Below are 5,254 nucleotides of genomic sequence, written 5' to 3' on the forward strand. Positions count from 1 at the left end.
AAGCCCGCGAGCGTGTCAAGAAGGGGCTGTAGTGCGGGTTCGGCTAGTCGAGACGGGCGCTTAAATTGACCAAGATTTTCATTCACAAAGTCTCTGTATTTTATTGACTACTGCAACGCTCCCTTCTTACTAATAACATGTGTCAAAGCGACTGGGATCAACTAGTAGTTAATTACCAATGCTATTAAAGTTGACAATTTCTAAGTATGTAAGTTTTTTTTTTACAATTATTCATCTAAAACAGTAGTTTACAGCAGCACTGCACTTAAGGCTAAGAATTATGATGCAACTTTCAGTGAAGTAAAACGTTTATGAATCTCTCCGTTTGGAAAAGAATATATTTAAGGCTTCCTATCCTATCCTATCTATTGTCGTGGTAACACACTAAGAATTTGTTTTTATTAAATGCATAAATAGGTACCAAATTTACGTGACACAATTACGGAACATGGTAGATGCGTCTTAGACTACTTATCGGTTTTTAGTAATAAGAGCTACAGGTCATATCATGGTCATAATGTATGCAAAATATGACTTCAATGAGTTAGAGGTTAGGTTTACATTTCAGGATTGTGGAACTCACACGTGGGAAGATTTCCTCTAGACTAAAGCGATTCTATTGTAAGTATTTGGATTTCGGTACTATCAATCACTATTCGGTACGTTGTTCGATTTAAAATTAGTATTTTTACTCGTACATGACATCCTTTAAAGTTTTAGGCCGCAGCATAATTTGTTTAACTACTTATTATCCAAATATTCGCCCCAGAAAAAGGAAGCGGGTTTCGGGTATAATAACAATAACGGGTTCAAACTCTAAGAGCCGATGAACGACTACAGCGACCGGAGAACATCTACAAGCAGACCTATTAGTTTATTAATCTGTTCTTTAAAAAAGCGTTTTCAACGGTGAACCGATAGCTATCGTATCGAGTATCAATATACACCCAATAAGAGCTGAGCGCGCCAGCTTATACAGAAGGAGGACTGCGATGGCACACCTAGTAGGAAGTAAAATAAATAAAAAAAAATAAGGAAAGGAAAAGGACGTATACACATACATTTTCATCTCAGAAGGTTTATTCATAAGCCTTATTTGCGAAATTACTCACAGCCAAAACAGCATAGTTGCCAGCGGCTTGTGTTCCCTAGTTGTTATTACTACTGTTAATGCGCTATTATTATTATATTTTAAGTAAGATTGAACCTGTCCAGTATGCTCTATGATTGTCGTCCATACTGCCATCTGCAATCCACGTGGGCCTATTTTCTTCACAAGAATAGCTTGCATTGGGACTATGTATACCGCCAAAGCTATGTAGCCTAAATCTTATCGAATAGAAAAAAGCCGTCCTGCGCCTTTCGCCTTCAGGAACTGTTATGATTACCACTGTTATTATTTTCATAGACTATTGTGGGGATTAATTTATGGGCAGAAGATGGTCTGCCTCGTTTACCTTGTAGAATATCTGTCTCAATGCGGCGGCTTCTGCCGAAAAAGGAGGCGTCTACCGCCAGACTCCATGATATGAACAGGTTATGCACACATTACTCATACTGACGTTGATCTTATAGCGTACGCAGCTACTGACACTGCGCATTGTGTTCGATACGCCGTGTTATCTTGGTTTTTCAACCGAAAACCGTCTATGGTGCGAGAAATAACGGTCAAAGGGGCAATTTATACAGGTCCAGATTTTGTAGAGTGGTTCAATCACTATCGATGCTAGATGAATTAAAGCATTGTTTCATTTTCATCGAACTATACGAATAGAAGATAGAACAAAAAGTTTCGACCTGGTCTTTATAACTAAAAGCACAGTTTGAACACGTTAAATCACGCACTCAAAAGAGTGCCGTTACAATGAACGTATCGGAACCAGCAGGTTCCGATTACTACATTTCGACTATTTTCCTCCATCTAACTCATTTTTATGTGAACAATAAGGTAGCAGAGTTATTTTCGTGCTATAGATTAACTATGACATAATCGCCAAGTTGGAGCTCACCTGACCAACCCATCGGCGGCTAGCGATATTAGCACAGGTCTGCCCATCGAGGAAAGAATGCTCCTTTTGGAGGTATACTTTCTGCGTTTCGCGTGATCATATGTAAGTCCGAACAACATGATCATTGTTGCATAATGTAATGAAAGTAAATTTTGTCTCTGAAGACAGTTTTACGCTTCCTTTCGTTCGTGCTTCTCGACTCCGTACACTCACGGTATTGTGTGTAACACCTAGTTCGCGGCACACATAGAATTTAGCTTGCTTATAACAAAAAACTTTGCTAATATCATAATGACAATTAATGAAACGCGTAAATTCACGACTAGTTAGATTTCTCGGTAAAAAGTTCTCTATCTTATATTCCCTACGTTAACGTTAGACTAAGAACGCTGACCGTGCGCCCGCCATAGTTGCCCATCAGGTGGTAGGTTCTTTGAGAAGAAAATAAAGCGTCTTGTTGGGTGTGGGCATCGAGTGCCCCAAGGGCTCGTTCATCATTGGAGAGGTCCCTTTACCGCTCTCCAGCTTAGCTTATCGCTCCCCGTTCATAAGAATATCCGTCGGAAATAAATCACGATAATTATCAAATATCGAGTACGCAAAATATAGCTATATTTGAACCCCTCGATCCACTTGGCTACTTCGCAAGATACCCCAACGTCTACCGTAAACGAGCGAAAAAATCGACGATTTTTTTGGCGAAAATTCTCACATAAATTATAGACCTTCGCATTCACGTGTGCCTGCCTACATTAATTGCATTTATTTCCTCAGATATATTCATTACAAACGTTATAAAGCAGCCAAACCATCGAGTGAATTAGAAAGGACACTTGACGTTGTACTTTGTTTCTGCGATATCGTGGCTTGCAAAAAATCAGCTGCAGCTCCAGAGCAGTAATCATAGTCTCGAAAGACATTATGTAGCGCGTAAACTAGTTTTCGACGAAAAAAGGACAAAAACAATCTGGGTTCGTTTACATAGCTCCACCCTCATACTGTTTGGGTTAATACCTTTAAAAATGGCTGCTTCGTTTCAGAACGTAGCACGTGTGTTCCAAACATCACATCAAAATCAGAGTGACATCTAGCGGTTTCTGTGTCTTGAGACCAAGTGTGCGCACTTCCTTACAGATGCTGAGAAATATTTACAGGGGAAACTTCAGATCGAGCCTTGGTTAGAAAAAAAAAGCAACATTTTTGTCGTTATTAGGCTTATTAGACACTCACCTGCGGCTACAGAGAGAGTTTCGCATCGTTTCATGGGTTATAGGACATGCACATTCCTAAAAAAAAAATGTAGATCATTCAATTTTACGTTGTTAGCACTTACGTGATGCGTATACCGGTACTAGTCTTACTTTTTACAAATCTAAGCTGTTGTAGAAACGAAGCAAATTGCTATTACGACGGAGCTAAGCTCAGACTTATTTTACTTAACATTGTAGCTTTAAGATTAAATGTTGCATGTGATTAACGCACGTCTACGAGACGTCATTATCGCCAAATGTCATTGGCCTGTGAGCTTTGCACCTGTTTCCAGCTTATTCTTGAAACGCCTAACTCTTCCCGGCGTCGTTAATAAGTGGTCGTTTAACTATGGCCGCCGGAACTATTCTTCGACTTTTATCTCGTCCCCAAGTGACACTGTTTCAGCAACACCCTGCCTGTTAAAATTACGAGGGTTTTCGTGTTCGTGGATTAGCCCGTCGGCCAGCTCGAAGCTGTTTTGGAACGGCAGCAATCGTTATTGTTCGACCTCCAGCTCTCGGAACGCAGAATCGAATTGTAATCATACTTTTTTTTACAAAGATCTTAAGATCGAGGAGTCACCGAAGAATCCCTGCCTGAATAGACCACAGGCTAAACACTTCCCCTTTGGCACGATTTTTTCGGACCATATGCTTGAAAGCAACTGGAAGCTTGGATCTGGATGGGGTCAGCCGAAAATCGTTCCCTTCCACTTGATACAGCTGCATCCGGCAGCAAAAGTTCTCCACTACGCACAAGAGCTGTTCGAAGGTTTAAAGGCCTATCGTGGACGGGACGAACGTATTCGACTTTTCCGGCCAGAGCTCAATATTGAGCGAATGCTCGCTTCCGCCGATAGGCTTCAGCTACCCACATTTGATGCACAGGAATTTCTCCGCTGTCTCATGCGACTTGTTGATGTTGACCGTGGTTGGGTTCCGTGTACTCCAATGAGTTCGCTCTATATACGGCCAACGTTGTTTGGGATCGAGCCAACACTGGGTCTAGGTAAATCCAATGAGGCGTATTTCTACGTGATAATGGGCCCAGTTGATGCATATTATGGCACAGGCGTTATGCCAATTAGTCTTCTAGCTGATCCACGATACGTGCGAGCGTGGCCCGGGGGAACTGGGGATAGAAAGCTTGGATGCAATTATGCTCCCACGTTGTCGGTTCAGAGCGAGGCGGAAAATTTGGGCCTACAACAGGTGCTTTGGCTATTTGGTGATAACGCACAGATTACCGAAGTGGGCGCCATGAACGTGTTCGTGTTCTTGCGCGACAAAGATGATACCCCCGAGCTGGTTACACCTCCATTGAATGGTATCATCCTGCCGGGTATTACACGTCGCTCGGTACTTGACATTGCTCGAGAATGGAATGAATTTAAAGTAAGTGAACGTATGATAACTATGAGTGAGTTACGCGAGGCCCATAGAGAAGGCCGGCTCATGGAAATGTTTGGAAGTGGCACGGCATGTGTTATCTTGCCGATCAAGCGAATTTTATACAGAACTAACAGCTGCACGGAGGACCTCTTCATCCCGACAATGGAGAGCAAAGAGCAATTACATACGAGAATTATGCGTTGCCTACAAGATATTCAGTACGGGGTGGTCGACCACCCCTGGTCGGTTGTGGTTGAAGAACATGCTCACACATAGAGTTGTCCATTTGTGGGCTAGGCAAATTAGCTTATCCTTTGCCGTGACTTAACGTACAGATGTTCTCGAAGTTTAATGAAACCTAATATTTGTAACGGGATTTCTTCTACAGTTTTGAACTTGTCGAGTCGCATCCTGAAACGTTTGCGGATGAAGTGTACGGAATGTACGGAGCGTGTACACGGAGTTTCGTAGGTCTACGTCATCGGTCAGCAAGGAATGGCATTGACCATTAATTAGATCGTGCGGCCTATACATGGACAAGAAAAACTAAATTGAATTAAACACTTTCGTGAAATCGAATTTTTTTAAATAGCAAATTTGAAT

The 5,254-nt window shown here is 41.8% G+C and overlaps 1 long non-coding RNA gene and 1 pseudogene across 1 annotated transcript; both read left to right on the top strand.

The window, feature by feature from the left end:
• Nucleotides 1-566: 566 nt before the first annotated feature.
• On the top strand, nt 567-5,225 carry LOC111273279 (uncharacterized). Its single transcript, XR_002687917.2, has 2 exons — nt 567-621; nt 5,040-5,225. It is a non-coding gene; the product is annotated as an uncharacterized LOC111273279 (long non-coding RNA).
• LOC111273278 (branched-chain-amino-acid aminotransferase, cytosolic pseudogene) lies at nt 3,356-5,225 on the top strand (annotated as a pseudogene).
• Nucleotides 5,226-5,254: the final 29 nt, after the last annotated feature.

This window comes from Varroa jacobsoni, unplaced genomic scaffold (genome assembly GCF_002532875.2).
Source record: "Varroa jacobsoni isolate VJ856 unplaced genomic scaffold, vjacob_1.0 contig05816, whole genome shotgun sequence".
Taxonomy (NCBI): domain Eukaryota; kingdom Metazoa; phylum Arthropoda; class Arachnida; order Mesostigmata; family Varroidae; genus Varroa; species Varroa jacobsoni.